This window comes from Mustelus asterias, chromosome 3 (assembly GCF_964213995.1).
Source record: "Mustelus asterias chromosome 3, sMusAst1.hap1.1, whole genome shotgun sequence".
Taxonomy (NCBI): domain Eukaryota; kingdom Metazoa; phylum Chordata; class Chondrichthyes; order Carcharhiniformes; family Triakidae; genus Mustelus; species Mustelus asterias.
The window spans coordinates 52,814,297-52,836,577 of record NC_135803.1 but is presented as its reverse complement, the minus strand read 5'-3'; the positions used below and the strand labels follow the sequence as shown (position 1 = coordinate 52,836,577).

The window sequence follows — 22,281 nt, the reverse complement described above, 5'->3', positions numbered from 1 at the left end:
TTCACTATTCTTCTTGGCAGTCCCTCAGAGTCAAGGATGGCTTGCTTCCATTCCAGGGAGGTAGGTTCTGTGGTGGCTGAACAGTCTAATTCTGGAGCCACAGGTGAAACAGGTGGTGCTTGATGAGATGGGTGGGTGGGATGCTCTCGATTCTGCATGCTCTTTGTGCTTGGCCTCCACATGCTCCATTTGGTGACGCTCGAGGTGGATGGTGCCTTCACAAATGCTTCTCTTCCAGTTTGTGCATTCTAGGGCAAACAATTCTCAAGTGTCAGTGGGGATGTTGCATTTATTTAGGGAGGCTTTCAGAGTGTCCTCATAGGTTCCCTCTGCCCTCCTAGTGAGTTCTTGCCATTGCAGAGCTCAGTAGAGTACTTGTTTAGTGAGTCTTGTGTCAGGTATGTGGACAATGTGGCCCACCCATCTCAGCTGGTCGAGGATGACCAGTGCCTCGATACTGGGGATATTGGCCTGGGAGAGGATGCTGTCATTCGTATGCCTATCTTGCCAGTGGATTTATAAGATTTTGTGGAGGCAACGCTGGTTGCCTCAAGAAATTTAACGTCTGCTGTACATTCTCCATGTTTCTGATGCACAGAAGAGGGCAGGGGCCATGGCTGCATGTAGACCATGAGTTAGGTGCTGGGTAATCTTCACTATTAAACTGGATTTCAAAGCCAGTTATGACATTTGTAAACAACACTAAAGTAGTGAATGGTAGTGATAGAGGATGAACCTAACATTTTGTGGGAGGATTGTGAGTGGTATGCAATTAGGCAAACAAGTAACAAATGCAACCTAATACCAACAATGTGTAATATCGCACAGCAGCAAAAAAAAAGTAACATGGAACTAGAGTGACAGGAATAGAATTTGCAGGGACAAACTATGAAATAGAGGTGCAAGTAATGGCAGACATTACTTGTACTAACAAGGCAACGTGGAAAAAGACAATTCAAGAAACAAATCTATAGCCGGAACTGTGAAGTTCATGCATACATGTGGCACGGGGGCACAGTGGTTAGCACTGCTGCCTCACAGCGCCAGGGATCCGGGTTCAATTCCAGCCTCAGTCACTGTGTGTGGAATGTGCACGTTCTCCCTGTGACTGCGTGGTTTCCTCTGGATGCTCCGGTTTCCTCCCACACTTTAAAAGGTGTGCGGGTTAGGTTGATTAGCCATGCTAAATTGCCTCAGAGTGTCAGGGGATTAGCAGAGTAAATATGGGGGGTTACGGGGATAGGGCCTGGGTAGTATTGTGGTCGGTGCAGATTTGATGAGCCAAATGCCTCCATCTGCACTGTGGAGATTCTATGATGACATTTCATTATGAAATGATCAAACCGTGCACAAAATATTATGTACAAATTTAGCCACCAAACTTTAGAGGAAGCATTCGTGCAGGAGAGAAAGCTTTGAGCAAGTAAACAAGAATGATCTTAAGTTCAACAGGGATGAACAATGAAGACATGTTATAGAATGTAAAGGGAATCTCATCAGCTACCTAGAGTAGCAAGAGATAAGTTGAGCATGGATATTACATCAAGATAAGGCAGCCCAATAGCTAACATGACAAATTTAATAGTGGCATTGGAGGCAATCCAGAGAAGGTTCACTCAGTTGATCCCAGATATGGAAGGATTTTCTTCTGAGGAGAGGTTGAGTAGGTTGGGCCTGTATTCATTAGAGTTTAGAAGATTTGACTTTTGATTTGATTTATTGTCACATGTTTTGGTTAGTAAACAGTGAAAAGTATTGTTTCTTTCGTGCTAAACAGACAAAGCATACCGCTCAGAGAAGGAAAGGAGACGATGCGGAATGTAGCGTTAGTCATAGCTAGGGTGTAGCAAAAAAACAATTTAATAAGGTAAGTCCAATCAAAAGTCTGATGGTAGCAGGTAAGAAACTGTTCTCGAGTCGGTTGGTACATCACCTCAGATTTTTGCATCTTTTTCCCCAATGGAAGAAGGTGGGAGAGAGTACATTTGGAGTGCATGAGGTCCTTGATTATGCTGGCTGCTTTTCCGTGGCAACAGGAAGTGTAGACGAGTCAATGGATGGGAAGCTGGCTTGCACGATGGACCGGGCTTCGTTTACGACCTTTTGTAATTCCTTGCAGTCTTGGACAGAGCAGGAGCCATACCAAGCTGTGATACAACCAGAAAGGGTGCTTTCTATGGTGCATCTGTAAAAGTTGATGAGAGTCGTAGCGGGCATGCCAAATTTCCTTAGTCTCCTGAGAAAGTAGAGGCATTGGTGGGCTTTAACTACCAGGTCAGGTTGTTGGTGATCTGGACACTTAGAAACTTGAAGCTCTCGACTATTTCTACTTGATTCCTGTTGATATAGACAGGTCACACAAGCTTTCGAAGCTCTAAGCCCCTTCTTCAGATGAGTGGGAATTCTGCTCACAAACAGAGCTTATAAAGACACAGACTCAATTTACATGAATAATGGTTGAAATGCGAATACTTACAACTAATCAAGTCTTTAAGAAACAAAACAATGGGAGTGGAGAGAGCATCAAGACAGGCTAAAAAGATGTGTATTGTCTCCAGACAGCGAAAAACCGCACCGACCTCCTCAGAAGACAAACACGGGACACAGTGGACAGAGTACCCTTCGTTGTCCAGTACTTCCCCGGAGCGGAGAAGCTACGGCATCTCCTCCGGAGCCTTCAACATGTCATTGATGAAGACGAACATCTCGCCAAGGCCATCCCCACACCCCCACTTCTTGCCTTCAAACAACCGCACAACCTCAAACAGACCATTGTCCGCAGCAAACTACCCAGCCTTCAGGAGAACAGTGACCAAGACACCACACAACCCTGCCACAGCAACCTCCGCAAGACGTGCCGGATCATCGACACAGATGCCATCATCTCACGTGAGAACACCATCCACCAGGTACACGGTACATACTCTTGCAACTCGGCCAACGTTGTCTACCTGATACGCTGCAAGAAAGGATGTCCCGAGGCATGGTACATTGGGGAAACTATGCAGACGCTGCGACAACGGATGAATGAACACCGCTCGACAATCACCAGGCAAGACTGTTCTCTTCCTGTTGGGGAGCACTTCAGCAGTCACGGGCATTCGGCCTCTGATATTCGGGTAAGCGTTCTCCAAGGCGGCCTTCGCGACACACGACAGCGCAGAGTCGCTGAGCAGAAACTGATAGCCAAGTTCCGCACACACAAGGACGGCCTCAACCGGAATATTGGGTTCATGTCACACTATTTGTAACTCCCACAGTTGCCTGGACCTGCAGAGTTTCACTGGCTGTCTTGTCTGGAGACAATACACATCTTTTTAGCCTGTCTTGATGCTCTCTCCACTCCCATTGTTTCGTTTCTTAAAGACTTGATTAGTTGTAAGTATTCGCATTTCAACCATTATTCATGTAAATTGAGTCTGTGTCTTTATAAGCTCTGTTTGTGAACAGAATTCCCACTCACCTGAAGAAGGGGCTTAGAGCTTCGAAAGCTTGTGTGGCTTTTGCTACCAAATAAACCTGTTGGACTTTAACCTGGTGTTGTTAAACTTCTTACTGTGTTTACCCCAGTCCAACGCCGACATCTCCACATCATGATATAGACAGGGGCACATCCTAAAGTTGATGACTATCTCCTTCGTTTTACTGACATTGAGGGAGAAATTATTTGTCGCCACTCCAGTTCACCAGATTCTCTTATCTCTTTCCTGTACTCTCTCATCATTGTTGAATGAAGGGTAACCTTATTGAGACACATAGGACTGTCAGTGTGTTTGACAGGGTAAATGCTGAGAGGTTGTTTCCACTTGTGGAAGAGTCATAATCCAGAGAGCATAATCCCAGAGTAACGGGCCACCCATTTAAAACAGAGATGAGATGGACTTTCTTCTCTCAGAGGGTAGTAAATCTGTGGAATTTTGTAACCAATGAGAGCTGCAGAGGCTGGGCCATTGAGTATATTCAAGGCTGAGATAGACAGAGTTTTAATCAGTAAGGGAATCAACAGTTTATGGGGATAGGTGGGAAAATGGAGGAGGATTATATCAAATTAGTCATGATCTCATCAAATGGCAGAGCAGACTCAATGGGCCAAACTTCTGCTCCTATGGCTATGGTCTTATGGGCTAAGAAGGAAACTTGAACAAGACATTTTTCAAAAATTAAGATAGTTTGCCATTAAAAGGAACACTAACATAGGTGCAATGAGCTGGATGACCTTTCACTGAGAGGTAATCTCTATAAGAAGAAATAAACTACTAGTTAAGATGGAAAAGTTAAAGACAGGAAGGGAACTCAAAATGCAGTTGAATGCATTGCTTACCAAATTATAGAACTAGAAGGACGCAATGGTCAACTTAACTTTTTTTTTGTTCTTCTGCCTACAGAACTTTCATATTAGTCAATTATGCTCATACAAACTTACTTCCATATTCCATTTGTAGCATTTAAATATAATTTACCTACTGAATCCCAAAATTCAATAATATCTCCTTCTTACATAAAATGGCATTCTGGTTTAACCTAAAGACACACAATTGTTGATTTGAAGCTGTATAAATAATACTTCAATTTCATCAAAAAGCAATGACATTACAAGAAATGGAGTATAATATCAAGAGGATGGCTCGAGTAGACAGATAATAGCCTCAGTGTAAAAGTTCCATACCCCAACTGATTTTCCAGCAGGTTTTATTGATTGCCATGCCAGAACCTTCCCTACAGAAGCTTCCGTTTAGCAACTAACCACATTTAAACACAGGGCAGGTACAATTTGTATTCTTGATAATGAAATTGGTGTCAGATGTAGATGTTAAGCTATGGCTCCAAACAGAAATGATGTGGAGATGCCAGCGTTGGACTGGGGTAAACACAGTCAGAAGTTTAACAACACCAGGTTAAAGTCCAACAGGTTTATTTGGTAGCAAATGCCACTAGCTTTCGGAGCGCTGCCCCTTCGTCAGGTGGAGTGGAGAAATGCTCACAAACAGGGCATACAGAGACACAAACTCAATTTACAGAATAATGATTGGAATGCAGTCTTTACAGATAATCAAGTCTTACAGGTACCATGCAGACGCTACGACAACGGATGAATGAACACCGCTCGACAATCACCAGGCAAGACTGTTCTCTTCCTGTTGGGGAGCACTTCAGCGGTCACGGGCATTCGGCTTCTGATCTTCACGTAAGTGTTCTCCAAGGCGGCCTTCACAACACACGACAGCGCAGAGTCACTGAGCAGAAACTGATAGCCAAGTTCCGCACACATGAGGACGGCCTCAACCGGGATCTTGGGTTCATGTCACTCTATCTGTAACCCCCACAGCTTGTCTGGACTTGCAGAATCTCACTGGTTGTCCTGTCTGGAGACAATACACATCTCTTTAACCTGTACTTAATGCTCCCTCCATTCACATTGTTTGTACCTTTAAGACTTGATTATCTGTAAAGACTGCATTCCAATCATTATTCTGTAAATTGAGTTTGTGTCTCTGTATGCCCTGTTTGTGAGCATTTCTCCACTCCACCTGACGAAGGGGCAGCGCTCCGAAAGCTAGTGGCATTTGCTACCAAATAAACCTGTTGGACTTTAACCTGGTGTTGTTAAACTTCTTACTGTCCAAACAGAAAAGCAGTGAATCTAAATGGTTTCTTTGCTCCTCGACAGTAGCATGTACAATCTGAACATTCAACCAAATAATTTGCTGTTGCTTACTTACTGTCAATGAAAAAATAAGAGCAGGTAATAGATTTCATAGAATCCGTACAGTGCAAGAGGCTGCTATTTGGCCCATCGAGTCTGCACCAACAACAATCCCACCAGGCTCCATTCCCCTACCCCCATGTATTTACCCTGCTAATCCCCTGACACTAAGGGGCAATTTAGCATGGCCAATCAACCTAACGCACGCATCTTTGGAGTGTGGGAGGAAACCAGAGCATCCAGAGGAAACCTACGCAGACACGGGGAGAATGTGCCAACTCCACACAGACAGGGACCCGGGGTCAGAATTGAACCTGGGTTCCTGGTGCTGTGAGGCAGCAATGCTAACCACTGTGCCACAGCAGTACTAACTACTATGCTGCCTTAATGGAATTGGTATATTAATGGAATGTTCCTGTTAACTCAAGGTCAATGACAGTGGTAACTACTTAAAGTTAGAAAATCAAAATAACATTCCCACCACCCCCAACTTGTTCTTGGTTTGCACAATAGTTACAGTAGAGGAAATCGATGGTCTCAAGGCAAGCGCAAATATGTATAATGGGTAGTACATTTTCCATTATTTACAATAGCTTGCTGGTTTCAAAATCATAATTCCCATTTTTAGAACTACATTGTATTCAATATTCCTGTACAACTAAACAAAGGAACAAACAGCACAAATGGACATCAAACCAAGCCACTGCTATGGTACATTATTTAACTATTAGTATTAAAAATTTAACAATCTCAAATTGATGATCTAACACTGAGTGCCAGGTACAGTATTTGAACTGATATAACCACATGATTGGACTCATTAATTGATAATTGAACAAATAAAAGCCATGTCCTCAGGATGTTCCACAGCATTTCACAGCCAATGAAGAACTTGTTGAAGTGCATTCTATTGCTATAAATGTATGGAAGTGCAGAAGCATTAACATATAGCAATATTTATAAACAGCAATAGATAAGTAACAGCTTTTCTTTGTGGGGAGGAGGATCGATATTGGCAATGACACTGGTAGCACTTCCCTACTCTTCTCCAAATAATACCATGGGATCTTTTATATGTCCTTAAAAGCGAGAGTGGGAGATTGGTTGAAAGCCTCAAGTTCTAAAGACCTGCTATAAGAAACAAGTTCGATTCATACACTGGAATAAATGATACAAATGAGATGTCTTTGAACAAAATGTATTCACTTCTCTGCTGCCCACTAGATTGGTAAAAATAAGTCTCATTCTAGTCCTTAAATTAGCAACCCGCCAAATTCTGTATTTCTAACAGGAGAGTCAGTTTAGTGAGACCTTTCCCTGTTGCTAACCGATACTATTTTAAGCCTAAACAATGTCAGAAAGCCACAAGAATACTGTATCCCCTAACGGCATCGTGGAATTCCATTTCCTCTGTATTGACTGAACTTTCAAAGCCTTTCAATTTGACATTAACGCTTCTAACTTCCGAAAATTTGATTTCTTCTACAGATCCAACTTCTAATTCAATAATAACATATAACCATTTTACAGCTGGTCGGTTTACAGTTGAAGTCCAAGCGATTGTTTTTAAACTGGGTATCTGTTGATTTAACGTCCGGAGATAAACACCTTTAAATCGATTTGCAACAGCCGCAAGATAATAAACGCCACGAGTCTGCTTGTGGCATCTCATACCAACATGATCTCAAGTTTCCACTTACATTGGTCTATTTTACTTAAACCTCAAGAGAAATTAGCGGATAATGCCCAGAAATATTCATAAATCGCGTCAATACAATTCCAAGTTATTAAAGGAAACTTTGCTCTGCAAAGACGGGAGAAGCTACATTTGCTCCAAATGAATACTTTAAAAAACTACCTCGCTATAAAGTCAGGTCGATCCTGTATTTTCAGACCCAGTCCCTTACATTAAAATGAGAAAGCACAAGTAGGAAGAGGGGCTTGATTGGTAGATTGGTAACTATAGTAACAGCAAATCAACGTTTAGATTGTTTGTTACAGCCTCCAGGAGCTCACCGCGCCTGCGCACAAGGCTATACTGACACAACTGCAATATTGCAGGTAACGTTTCTGCTAACTCACTGGGAGCGGTAGCTATTTAAAGTTACATTTTTCTCCCCATTTCCAATTTGCTACAGAGGTAATTAGCTAGAGCAGGCTGAACAGACTGCCTCATTATAAAGCCAACTATAAATACGTATAATAGGCCAGACATTTTCCCCGCTATTTGTTGTCTTTAAGAGTTACGTAGGTCATACAGTCGGATTAAATACGCCCGAAAAAGGAATCAGCACAATTGGACATCAGATTAAACCACTGCTCTAATGCAGTCTAATATTTTGTTGACTTCGAGTATTAGATGACTGAATTGGAAAAACAGGTTTTTTTAAAAAAGTGAGTCGACTAAAAGTTGATATTCAAAGGGTTTTGAGCATTATTGCACATGAATCACAAAATGTTAACATGCAGGTACAGCAAGTAAATAGTAAATTGACCTTTAATAGCAAGGCCGCTGCACTTCGAGAGTAAGGAAATCTTACTGAAATTATATCAGGCATTTGAAGAGACCATCATAAGTGGAGTACTGTGAAAATCTTTGGTCTCCTTACCCAAGGAAATATATGCTTGCCTTAGAGGAGGTGCAATAAAGATTCACAAAGTTGATTCCTGGGGTGGGAAGGTTATCCTATGTGGATCATGAGACTTTATTCTACAGAATTTAGAAAGAGATGATCTCATTGAAACATATAAACTTAGAGGTATTTCCCCTAACTGGAGAATTTAGAATTAGGGAGCACTCAGTGAATCTTTGGAATTCTCTCCCCAGTGTGTGGAATTAGGGAGCACTCAGTGAATCTTTGGAATTCTCTCCCCAGTGATGTGGATGGTCAATCGTAACATCAGTATTCGAGACAAAGGTCAACAAATTCCAATGCATTTTTTTAAAAAACAAGGGATTCTGGGGAAAGGGCAGGAAAATGGGGTTATGGAGAAGATCAGCCAGTTCTTATTGAATTGCAGAGCAAATCCTAATGCTCTATTTGTAATGTTATCATAGAAATAGAAATCTAGTTTCTCAATTCATCAACAGAAATTTGTATTGACTTGAAATAACTACACTGCAACGTCATGCAAGATTGCATCTGGGCAACTAATCACAGTATGTAAGAACATGCAGGATTTATTGCAATTTTTTTTATTAATTTGTGGGACATGGCGTCACTGGCTGGCCAGCATTTATTGCCCATCCCTAGCTGCTCTTGGAGGGCAGTTGAGAGTCAACCACATTGCAATGTTGCCAAATTGCTTTCATTAAAACATGTGACATATCTAAGACTGGTTCAAATTCTCTAATAAAAACATTAATAAAACTGTCCTAGCATTAGAAGGTCTTGATGAAATACTCCAGAACAAAATTCTAATTACCATAGGGCACAGAAAGAAACACCTTGTTTATTTGCTTATCCTTAGCTGCCTGCGTCTTCTCTTGGCCAAAGGAATTTTGAAGAAAGGTTTAGACATGGTTGCAATACACGTTTTAATATCAACTAAATTAACTGGTTTCATTTTTAAACACAGTTGCACTGCATGGTGTCAAGCCTAGCACAAATGTAATGGCCAAAGCAGAATCATGTTGTGAGTCACACTTATTTCCCTAAAATTAGATGACATTTGCTTTGAAAAAAAAATCAACAATAACATGGTCAATGTTTTTTTAATTCAGTCATGAGACACGGGGGTTGGTGGCTGGGTCAGCATTTGTTGCCCATCCCTAGTTGCCCTTGTTCAGAGGGCAATTGAGAATCAACCACATTGCTGTGGCTCTGGAGTCACATGTAGGCCAGACCAAGTGCTTTTGGCAGATTGCCTTCCCTAAAGGACATTAGCGAACTAGAACATAGAACATAGAACATAGAAAGTCACAGCACAAACAGGCCCTTCGGCCCACAAGTTGCGCCGATCACATCCCCACCTCTAGGCCTATCTATAGCCCTCAATCCCATTAAATCCCATGTACTCATCCAGAAGTCTCTTAAAAGACCCCAACGAGTTTGCCTCCACCACCACCGACGTCAGCCGATTCCACTCACCCACCACCCTCTGAGTGAAAAACTTACCCCTGACATCCCCCCTGTACCTACCCCCCAGCACCTTAAACCTGTGTCCTCTCGTAGCAACCATTTCAGCCCTTGGAAATAGCCTCTGAGAGTCCACCCTATCCAGACCCCTCAACATCTTGTAAACCTCTATCAGGTCACCTCTCATCCTTCGTCTCTCCAGGGAGAAGAGACCAAGCTCCCTCAACCTATCCTCATAAGGCATGCCCCCCAATCCAGGCAACATCCTTGTAAATCTCCTCTGCACCCTTTCAATGGCTTCAACATCTTTCCTGTAATGAGGTGACCAGAACTGCGCGCAGTACTCCAAGTGGGGTCTAACCAGGGTCCTATAAAGCTGCAGCATTATCTCCCGACTCCTAAACTCAATCCCTCGATTAATGAAGGCTAGTACGCCATACGCCTTCTTGACCGCATCCTCCACCTGCGAGGCCGATTTAAGAGTCCTATGGACCCGGACCCCAAGGTCCTTCTGATCCTCTACACTGCTAAGAATGGTACCCTTCATTTTATACTGCTGCTCCATCCCATTGGATCTGCCAAAATGGATCACTACACACTTATCCGGGTTGAAGTCCATCTGCCACTTCTCCGCCCAGTCTTGCATTCTATCTATGTCTCGCTGCAACTTCTGACATCCCTCCAAACTATCCACAACACCACCTACCTTGGTGTCGTCAGCAAACTTACCAACCCATCCCTCCACTTCCTCATCCAGGTCATTTATGAAAATGACAAACAGCAAGGGTCCCAGAACAGATCCCTGGGGCACTCCACTGGTCACTGACCTCCATGCAGAGAAAGACCCCTCCACAGCCACTCTCTGCCTTCTGCAGGCAAGCCAGTTCTGGATCCACAAGGCAACAGCCCCTTGGATCCCATGCCCTCTCACTTTCTCAAGAAGTCTTGCATGGGGGACCTTATCGAACGCTTTGCTGAAGTCCATATAGACCACATCCACCGCTCTTCCTTCGTCAATGTGCTTGGTCACATTTTCAAAGAACTCAACCAGGCTCGTAAGGCACGACCTGCCCCTGACAAAGCCGTGCTGACTACTTTTGATCATACTAAACTTCTCTAGATGATCATAAATCCTGTCTCTCAGGATCCTCTCCATCAACTTACCAACCACTGAGGTTAGACTCACCGGTCGGTAATTTCCCGGGCTGTCCCTGTTCCCTTTCTTGAATATAGGGACCACATCCGCAATCCTCCAATCCTCCGGAACCTCTCCCGTCTCCATCGACGATGCAAAGATCATCGCCAAAGGCTCCGCAATCTCCTCCCTCGCCTCCCACAGTAACCTGGGGTACATCCCATCCGGTCCCGGCGACTTACCAACCTTGATGCCATTCAATAGTTCCAACACATCCTCTTTCTTTATGTCCACATGCTCGATCCTTTCTGTCCTCCGCAATCCAGCAGTACAACCACCCAGATCCCTTTCCACCGTGAATACCGAGGTAAAGTATTCATTAAGCACCTCCGCCATTTCTAACGGTTCCGCACAAACTTTTCCCCCTTCACCTTTTAAGGGTCCTATGCCTTCACATCTCATCCTTTTACTCTTGACATATTTGTAGAAAGCCTTGGGATTCTCCTTAATCTTACCCGCCAAGGTCTTCTCATGACCCCTTCTCGCTCTCCTAATTTCCTTCTTAAGCTCCTTCCTACATCGCGTATACTCCTCTAAATCCTTAACACCTCCTAGCTCTCTGAACCTTCTGTACGCCTCTCTTTTCTTATTTACCAGGTTCATCACAACCTTCGTGCACCACGGTTCCCGTACCCTACCAACACCCCCCTGTCTCATCGGAACGTTGTCATGCAGAGCTCCAGACAAACATTCCTTGAAAATCCTCCACTTTCCTTCGGTACTTTTCCCCAAGAATGCCTCCTTCCAATTTACCCGTCTAATTTCCTCCCTGATGACACTGTATTTCCCTTTACTCCAGAGAAACACTTTCCTAGCCTGCCTGACCCTATCTCTTTCCAATGCTATCGTGAAGGAGATAGAATTATGATCGCTATCCCCAAGATGTTCACCCACCGAGAGATCCTCCACCTGTCCAGGTTCATTAGCCAGCACCAGATCAAGAACAGCCTCTCCTCTAGTAGGCTTATCCACATACTGTGTCAGGAAACTCTCCTGGACACACCTAACAAACTCCTCTCCATCCAAACCCCTAGCCCTAGGGATATTCCAATCTATGTTTGGGAAATTAAAATCTCCCATCACGACAACTCTGTTATTCCTACATCTCTCCAGGATCTGTTTCCCCATCTGCTCCTCAACATCTCTGTTACTATTGGGCGGCCTATAGAAAACACCCAGCAAAGTTACCGACCCCTTCCTATTCCTAACCTCCACCCACAGAGATTCCGTAGTCAGTCCCTCCACGGCGTCCACCTTCTCTACAGCCGTGACACTATCCCTGATCAACAGTGCCACTCCCCCCCCTCTCTTGCCTCCCTCCCTGTCCTTCCTGAAACATCTAAAACCTGGCACCTGAAGCACCCAGTCCTGTCCCTGAGACATCCAAGTCTCCGTAATGGCCACCACATCACAATTCGAAGCAGCAATCCACGCTCCAAGCTCATCCACTTTATTCACTACACTCCTGGCATTAAAATAGACACATCTCAGACCTTCAGCCTGAGCACTTCCCTTCTCCCTCACTCGTCTAACCTCCCTCTTACCCTGTCTACATTCCTTATCTATTTGCGAGCTAACCTCCTCGCTCTCAGTCCCCTCATTTCGATTCCCTCCCCCCAACCTTTCTAGTTTAAAGTCTCTCCAGTAGCCTTAGCCAACCTTCCCGCCAGGATATTGGTCCCCCTGGGATTCAAGTGCCACCCGTCTTTTTTAAACAGGTCACACCTGCCCCTAAAGAGGTCCCAATGATCCAAGTACCCAAATCCTTGTCCCTTGCTCCAGTCCCTCAGCCACGCATTAATTCTCCACCGATTCCTGTTCTCACTCTCCCGCGGCACAGGCAGCAATCCCGAGATTACTACCTTTGCATTCCTCTTTCTCAGCTGTCTACCCAACTCCCTATATTCTCTAGATGGGTTTTTCCGACAATCGTTCCATGATCATCAGTAGGTTCTTAATTCCAGATTTTTTAAAATTGACTTCAGATTCCACCATCTGCCATGGTGGGATTCGAACCCAGGTCCCCAGAACATTAGCAGAGTTACTAGATTAATAGTTTTGGGATAATACCACTAGGCCGTTGCCTCCCCAGTAAATACTGCATTTATCACATTTGCTTTAGTTACTAAATATTTGGACTCAACAGTCTGGCAAGTTAAACTATTCCACTAAGTCGAAGGGGAAAAACTCAAGACTTGAATAGCAGCCATTGGAGCTACCAAAAGGGTAGGTATTATCAATTCATTTATTTGAGTTTCAAAGATACAAAGGTTTTATGATGTTCTGCTCTTTGTTGCTTGTGAGGTGACCCTGCATCTATCTACTGGAGTGCAAACCTCTGAGCAACCAATAATTGTCCAGAGAAGGGGTGGGAGAAAGGAGGGTAGGAATATAAAAACTGAAGTAGACCATTAAAGCCTCAAGACTTTTGGGGGCCAGACTTCCATATTTCCATTCCCTTTTGCTTCTTGATTTCACGAACTGACCTAGCTCTAATTTTGAACTGAAGCTGTCCATGTCCAAATGCAGCAAACCTGGACAGCATTCAGATTTGAATTGAAAAGTGGCAACTAACATGCATGCCACACAGGTAACAGGCAACGAGCATCTCCAACAAGAGAAAATCTAACCACCTCCCCTTGACATTCAACATTACCACTATTGAAATCCCCATCATAAACATCCTGGGGTCAATATTGACTGGAAACTTGACTGGAATAGTCATATAAACATTATGGCTACAAGAGCAGATCAGAGGCGAGGAATTATGTGCCAAGTAACTCACCCCGATTCCCCAAAGCCTGTCCACATGTATCAACAAGGCACTCGTCAGGAGTGTGAGGAATACTCTCCACCTCCTGGATGAGTATAGCTCTAGCAATCTACATAATGCTCAACACCATCCAGGCCTAAGCAGCCGGCTTGATCAGCACCTTATCCATCACAAACATTCAGTCCTTCCAGTACTGTTGCACAGCAGCAGGCAGTATACACCACACAGAAAAGGCACTACAGCAACTCACTAAGCCTCTTTCAACAGCACCTTCCAAACCCTCTCCCACTGAGAAGGACAAAAGCAGCAGCCACATTGGAACACCACCGCTTCCAGGTTCTCCTCTTAAGTCACATGTCATCTTGACTTGGATTAAATATTGCCACTCCATTGCTGGGTCAAAAACCTAGAACTCTCTTCCTAACAGCACTGTGGGTGTACCTACACCTGCTGAACTGCAGTGGTTTGAGAAAACAGATCATCGCCACCTTTCTAAGGACAACTAGGGATGGGCAACAAATGCTGACCTTCTCAGTGACTTTCATGCCCTGTGAAAGAATAAAGAAAATATTATGGTCCAGTGTTCTGGATTCCCCACAACAGGAAATAGCATTTTTCTGTAACTACCCAATGGATTCCCTTTATCATCTTAAAAGGCCAACCCCTCAATGTTGTAAATTCAAAAGAAATACGACTTGTACATATAATTTAGGTTTTTATGTCCTGGTATAATGAAAGGGAATCAATGCTGCATCCCCTCCAAGACAGTTCATTTTTCAGGAACAGAATAATAAGCAGGATCTCTTTGGTCTGAAAATGGCTCATAAACAACAAGCCTGTGATGGTACCAGAGCTGGGAGGGGTGGAGAAGTCATTTTTCAGTAATAACCGTGATTCTTCTCATCAGACTCCAGTTAATACTATAGTCTATTGCCCTCATAAACATGTTGGTACTGGCTGGCTACGGACATGGAAACAACAGTGCTCCACTAGAAAAGGAACAGCTTAGTTTTCAACACAGAGGCAGCAGGGCAGGTGATATTTCAAAATTAAAGGAATATTATTTGCTGTGAACCCAGTGGTACTGCTTATCCATTTCACATTGGCCCCTTAAAACCAACAAATATTTCAACAGTATGGTTTGGATTCGAAGCTCGATCTTATAATTGTAACATCAGCATTTAAACCAGTTTTGTTCAAGTTGTTTTAAAGTATATCCAAACTCCATTTTTTTTTAAATGACCAACAACATAAACTGGGTGCCCCCTTCAGCTATCTACTAAATGACCTCTTTCTATGCCATAAAGACTCATTATACTGAATCTACACCACAGCTCCAACAATGCTTACAAATGGGTCCTTAGTCAAAATCATTTAGACAATTACATTATTCATGTTTTATTTTATATACAAGACAAATGTAACTTGTATCCTTTCTTCACAGGAAGAGAATAAAACAAAGGGCATATTCTGTTACTTTTATGCCCTACTGGTGATGAGGTCAAGATTATTATTAAATTTGAAATTAATCATTAAATCTGAGAAGTGTGTGTTAAAACAGGACAATTTTGGATTTGGTTTAGGGAGCAAATAAAAAATATGAAGTTTAAAATGGACATAAGTTGCATAGAGGAAATTTTACAAGATTATGATCAACCTGAAAGTGCTCTAATCTAAAATAATTAAAATCATGAGTGAGAAATAAAGCTTCACAATGCACAATACAAAAAGTTATCTGATCTATTGAACAATGTGCCACAATTTAACATAAAACAATGTCAGCAACTCATTGATTAAATATATTGTGGTAGTTTGACTTTATTCATTGTGAACAATTCATATCAAGCAAATCGATCTTATTGAAACCCAAACATTTTGACAACCAGCTAAATGGCTATTATACTGTTTGTGTCTAGACACATTTATTACTATAAGTCGAGTTGATAAGCCCAAGTATAACTTTATAAAGAAGCAGTTCAATAATTTTTACTACTGTCTATACCCGATGCAGTCAATTATGAGAGAGATTATGAAGAAAGTGACAACTTAGCTAAAAATATCAAATCAATGTTGTGCAAAGATTTATAAAACACGCTATGGTATTGACAGAGTTTGATAATGCGAAGACTGCGAAATTCTTAATTTAATCCAAAACACATGGTCAGATAAAACAAATCATGTTCCGATGAAAGGTCATCGGCCTGAAATATTAACTGTTTCTCTCCACACATGCAGCCAGATCTGCTAAGTTTTTCCAGAATCTTCTGTTTTTATAACACAAAGTGAATATTAGCCAACTGAATCAAAAACAGATGAAAACGTCTTTGTTTGCTGACATGTGAAATGAGACTAAATGTATAATTTTTTTTAAAGTGGGAACTTGACAAATACCTTACTGTAGCTGTAAGCAAATAGTCTTAAGGTTTTTATCAAGCAATTCTCATTTACGTCCTTGTTCAATGTGGTTAACATCCCGTGGAATAAAGCAGCTTATGATTGAACCAATTTTCACCTCACCCAGTGAAATGCAAAATAACATAAAATGCTAGGAAAGGTAAATGTAGTCTGCCTTTTCAAGAGATTGAAGGAGTATAAGTGCATAAGATGTGAAAATCAAAGTCTAGATTACAAATAAGTTTCATTGTTGCATTCCTGGGTTACACTACTGCACAAGTAGAAAATAGGCAAAAGAATCTCCGTAAAACGAGATGCTCAGTCTGCTTAAGAGAGTGACCTAACAGTATGGAACCGCAGAAGATAGCTACAATAGTCCCAAATTTCAAAGTGGTCTTCCTGCTTAACACTCATTGCAGATAGTTCCATTTCTTCTCTCATGTCACTGCCTACATGTGAAGTATTATACATTTTTTAAAATGAGAAAAACCCAATCGCAAAATATCCATTTAAATACCATCATGGCACACCTAATCTTCAACTCCTTTAATCTATGTCTCTAATACATTAAAGGGCAAATTGTAATACAACTTTCCATGTTATTCCAACACTTTAAAATTATGTTTTTAGTGTTTGTTTCTAATTTTTTTTCTTGAGCCTTTTCCCAGATTATATATTTTTTTAAATTCCACATTGTTTCTTTCAATGCCACATATGCTTGAAGCCAATTAGAGTACATAATAAAAATGACCATTCTCACTGCCTCGCCATCTCTCCAACCTTATTCATACAAACAAACGACTCCCTCCACCCCCAACTGTTTCTCCCATGTCTAGTCCTGTGAACCCCCATCCTCTTCCTTGAACAACTAGTTTGTTCAGTCACTATCACATTCATTTAGCCCCTTTTTCCAGATTCTTCTGAATATTCACCTCTTCAACCAAGATCAACCTCCCATCACTTAACAGCTGGATCAGCTGTGGATCAGTTGGTAGCGCACTCAATTTAGTCAAAGTTGTAGATTCAAGTCCCATTCCAGGACTTGAGCACAAAAATTAAGGCTGACACTCCAGTACGGTTCTCATGGAATACTGCACTGGCGGATGTGTCATCTTTCAGATGGGATGTTAAACTAAAGCTTCATCTGCTCTCTTAGATGAACAGAAAAGAACCTGTGGCAATGTATCAAAGAAGAGCAGGGCATTATCCTGACTTCCTGGCCAATATTTCTCCCCCCCCGCCCAATCAATATCATAAAAATAAATTATCTGATCATTATCACTTTGCTGTTTGTGGGAGCATACTATTAGTAAATTGACTGCATGTTTTCTACATTACAACAGTGACTACACTTCAAAAGTACTACATTGGTTGTAAACCTCATTGAGGTGTCCTGTGGTCAGTGAAAGACAACATAAATGCAAGTCTTTCTTTCTATCTATCACCTTCTTTGTCTCAGTATTCATTTTCCTTAAGCTTGGGAAGTTTTTACTGCATTAAAGGCAATACAATTATAGTACCTCAAATCCAACAACCTTGGGACAGAGGCTGTACCAGATATCAGATACTGCCAGATTTCAGATCAGGTGGACCAGGCTATGGGTAGTTGGGTCAAACAGAGTCTTGTGGGATCAGGGGTCACATGTAAGATAGGATAGATCAATGCACCAAGTGGCGAAGAGCCGCATCATGCCAGTTTAGCACCTAGCCGAATTGTCCAGCTAAGTTTTATTTCAGTGTTAATTAAAATTGATATAGGAACATAAAAAATAGAATCAGGAGAAGACCATTCGGCTCTTTGAGCGTGCTCCACCATTCATCCTGACTTCCCCCCATATCCCTTGATACCTTTAGCCCCAAGAGCTACATCTACTTTCTTCTTGAAACCACATAACGTTTTGGCCTCAACTACTTTCTGTAGAAGTGAATTCCACAAATTCACTACTCTCTGGGTGAAGACATTTCTCCCCACCTCAGTCCTAAAAGGTTTTCCCCTTATCCTCAAACTATAACCCCTGGTTCTGGACTCCCCCACCATCAGGAACATTTTTTCTGAAATCTATCCTGTCTAACCCTGTTAGAATTTTCTAAGTTTCTACGAGCTCCTCTCTCACTCTTCCAAACTCTAATGAATACAATTCTAACCAACTTAGTCTATTCTCATATGAAAGACCTGCCATCCCAGGAATCAGCCTGATAAATCTACACTGTGCTCTCTCGAAAGCAAGGGCATCCTTCCTCAAATAAAGACACCAAAACTGCACACAATACTCCAGGTGTGGCCTCACCAACACCCTATACAGCTGCAGTAAAACATCCCTATTCCTATACTCAAATCCTTTCACAGCTGGATTTGAGAGACTACACCTGTACAGGAATACAGGTGGTCACAACCTCAAGATTTCAGCATGCACAGCACTTGTAGGTCATATTATAAAAATATTACACAAGATTACAATGGGGCAACACCTGTTAGGTCATCACTGCAAACTGAACACCAACAATCTTCAACTACGACATGGAAGTCTGAAATGATATTAACTTTTGATCAAAATGAAGTGTGTAAGAGTTAATGTAGATCGATCAAAGTACACCCACAAACTTTGCAAAAATGGCCAGCTGAGCATGGAGGATGTTCCAATAATACTAACCATATCAAAAGGTCTTTGACCTGTAGTGTTAAATGTTTCTCACTTCACAGTTGCTGCCTGACCATTGAGATTTTTGCCACATTTTCTGCTTTTCTTTCAGAATTCCAGCTTTTGCAATATTCTGCATTTGTCTCCAAAAATCACTGCTTGAAGCCTCAAAATAAAACACATTAGCAAGGACAGACTACTGGTCTCACACACGACAGACTGTGGTTATACTAAACACAATAACTGGGCTGATATATGAACACTGGGAAACCAAATGGACTGCAATGATAACCAGCAAAATGCAGCACAATACCTTCTACACTCTCCAACAAACCACAATTTATCCAAATTTGCAGAAATCATGTCGAAACACTGCCTTCTATCCCACCGAGTGGATATCACAACATCTACCCTTTTTCATGATTCAATCTCCCCTGTTCTGTTAATATACCATAAATCTTGAGTAGACAACAAACACACTCCTAGAAACCCCAGCCATCAATTTCAGGATCACATGACAACCTATGTTCAGCTGTCTGCTCCACACCCCTGTTGAGAAACCCTCCAGTCCTGCCCAGAAAAAAATAGCCTCGATTATGAACATATCTTACCTCCTGCAAGAAATCTGAGGATCAGACCACAAATCTCCATGTAACAGCACCACTTCCAACCCAGGCATAAACACTCAGAGCCCATCTCAAATCATCATTGCAACCTGCCCAAAATGAATGAAGGGACATAACACTTATCCCAGCAATGACATAAATCATTTTTGCTGTTTCCATTTCAGCACAAATGTATTCTGAAAGAAAACTCACATCAGTCCCCATCTAGAATGTTATCAGAAGCAGATTCTCAATTTAAATTTGTCAACTTCACTCGTGGTTGGCAGGACAGAAAAAAAAAGTGAAAAGGTTGGAATTATCCTGCTCCATACAAGTGCACTTGTCTCATTAAGCATAAAAATAGAAAACTGCCCAGGTCTGACTATTTTTCCTTTTGCTTTAAAGAGGAAGAGAAAAACTGAATAGAACTGACTCTTTCATTTTTAGACAGCAAAAATAGCTTGTTACGGCACTGAATCAATTTGGGGCTCTAAATTACCTCTGGTGGTCATAAACTGCAAAAAAGGTGAAAAGCGATCAGCCAATCATTATTATTCAGTGACCCCTGCTGGAAAAAGTCTAATGTGTGACTATCAGGCAAGGGCAAACTGGCTCAGCTGCAATGCCCTTGCACTCAGGCAAGCTGCATCTAAACCTTATCATAAGTCCTGGGAAATAAATAAGAAAATAAATGTCTTCCTAACCCAATTTAATAGCTACAGGTTAAAACATAATTCCAGTCTATAGGCAATAATAAATAATTTTATTCATTCTATGCTAGCATGGAGACAGTTATCGTTATATTTAGTCTGAACTTATACACATATGAAGCCATATGGCCAACTGACAATCATGACATAGTAATGTAAAAAGTTACCAGACGAGTAAATTCAGAGGCCTCTCAGAGAATGAAAACTTAATCCCACTATGGTAGTTTGAGTTTTAACAATTCTGTAAATAAACAGCTGGTACCCATTCAAAAAGTGACCAAAATCCTGTCAGATTGTTCCAAAAACCAAATGTCCTTGAGGAAAGCAAACCTGCCAACATAGTCCAGTCTGACCTATATGTGACTGCAATCCCACACCAACATGGTATGACTCTTAAATGCCTACAGACATACCCCAGCAAGCTACTGAGTAGCATTTAAAAAAAATCAAAGATGTGGCAGACCACAGGACAACTAAGGCTGGATCGCCAGCAGCGATCACATCCTGAGAATATTTTTTTAAAACCTGAATCATGTGCACTAGATTTTAAAAATAACAAAATACTGCAAAATGGTCTTAATTTATAACACCAAAGTCTTCATTTCATTCATCGTTTATCGTTACATAGTCGAAGGAAGATGAACCCTGTTTCCCACGACGAGTTAATAATTTATATTAGATTAAACGATGCAGTGAGCCTTACGATTCCTATTTATTTTCATTATGTGACTCATTGTGGCACATTTTATTTCTGGGTTAATATACAGAAGGAAAGCCCTTCACTGAGCCCTCCGGTTACTCAGGACTTTTGCTGGGGAACATACAGAAGCAGCCTCTTCAATCAGAGCTGATATGGTGCATGGCCTGTCTGATAAGTAATTGTTCACTCAGCCAAGCAAGGATTGGGAAGCCTGAACCGGATCCACTCGGGGAGCCGGGCTCACAGCCCGCTGCTGGGGAAAGGGGTGGGAGGTGGGGTCGCACTCCCTTGCTTGCGGCGCGGTGTCTGGCCAACACTTACCGCTTGGCTGCGGCCCGGCCACGGCTCCCCCACCACCTCACTCTGCAATCCACCCGCAACCGCGCCAACTCCGGCCTACTCTCAAATCGCGCGGCTGCGCCCTGCAGTCGGTTCGCCGCTGACGTCAACGGCCGGCGGTTGGAGGAAAGCGATCAGGCGAGCGCGCGCCGGAAAGGGGAGGGAGGGAGAGACGCGGGGGAGGGGGGAAGATGAGGGGGAGGGGGGAAGATGAGGGGGAGGGGGGAAGATGAGGGGGAGGGGGGAAGATGAGGGGGAGGGGGGAAGATGAGGGGGAGGGGGGAAGATGAGGGGGGAAGATGAGGGGAAGGGGGAGGGGGGAAGATGAGGGGAAGGGGGGAAGATGAGGGGAAGGGGGGAAGATGAGGGGGAGGGGGGAAGATGAGGGGGAGGGGGGAAGATGAGGGGGAGGGGGGAAGATGAGGGGGAGGGGGGAAGATGAGGGGGAGGGGGGAAGATGAGGGGGAGGGGGGAAGATGAGGGGGAGGGGGGAAGATGAGGGGGAGGGGGGAAGATGAGGGGAAGGGGGAGGGGGGAAGATGAGGGGAAGGGGGAGGGGGGAAGATGAGGGGGAGGGGGGAAGATGAGGGGGAGGGGGGAAGATGAGGGGGAGGGGGGAAGATGAGGGGGAGGGGGGAAGATGAGGGGGAGGGGGAGGGGGGAAGATGAGGGGAAGGGGGAGGGGGGAAGATGAGGGGGAGGGGGGAAGATGAGGGGAGGGGAGGGGGGAAGATGAGGGGGAGGGGGGAAGATGAGGGGAAGGGGGAGGGGGGAAGATGAGGGGAGGGGGGAAGATGAGGGGAAGGGGGGAGGGGGAAGATGAGGGGAAGGGGGAGGGGGGAAGATGAGGGGAAGGGGGAGGGGGGAAGATGAGGGGAAGGGGGAGGGGGGAAGATGAGGGGAAGGGGGAAGATGAGGGGAAGGGGGAGGGGGGAAGATGAGGGGAAGGGGGAGGGGGAGGGGGGAAGGGGGGAAGATGAGGGGAAGGAGAGAGGGGAGGGGGGAAGATGAGGGGAAGGGGGGAGGGGGGGAAGATGGAGGGGAGGGGGGAAGATGAGGGGAAGGGGGAGGGGGGAAGATGAGGGGAGGGAAGGGGGAAGGGAGGGGAGAAGATGAGGGGAAGGGGGGAAGATGAAGGGGAGG

General features: G+C 43.4%; 1 protein-coding gene across 4 annotated transcripts in view; it reads right to left on the bottom strand.

Moving 5' to 3' along the window:
- acsl3a (acyl-CoA synthetase long chain family member 3a) overlaps nucleotides 1-21,246 on the bottom strand; it is a 116,502-nt gene extending 95,256 nt beyond the window's left edge. The window contains exons 1-2 of one of the 4 annotated variants that reach the window (XM_078208855.1): nucleotides 21,121-21,186; nucleotides 19,396-19,499 (exon numbers count right to left, since the gene is read on the bottom strand). The gene's annotated coding sequence lies outside the window, so the exon portion shown is untranslated. Of the gene's footprint in view, nucleotides 1-19,395; nucleotides 19,500-21,120 lie in introns of all 4 variants that reach the window. The other 3 variants (XM_078208848.1, XM_078208840.1, XM_078208862.1) reach the window with 3 other exon arrangements.
- Nucleotides 21,247-22,281: the final 1,035 nt, after the last annotated feature.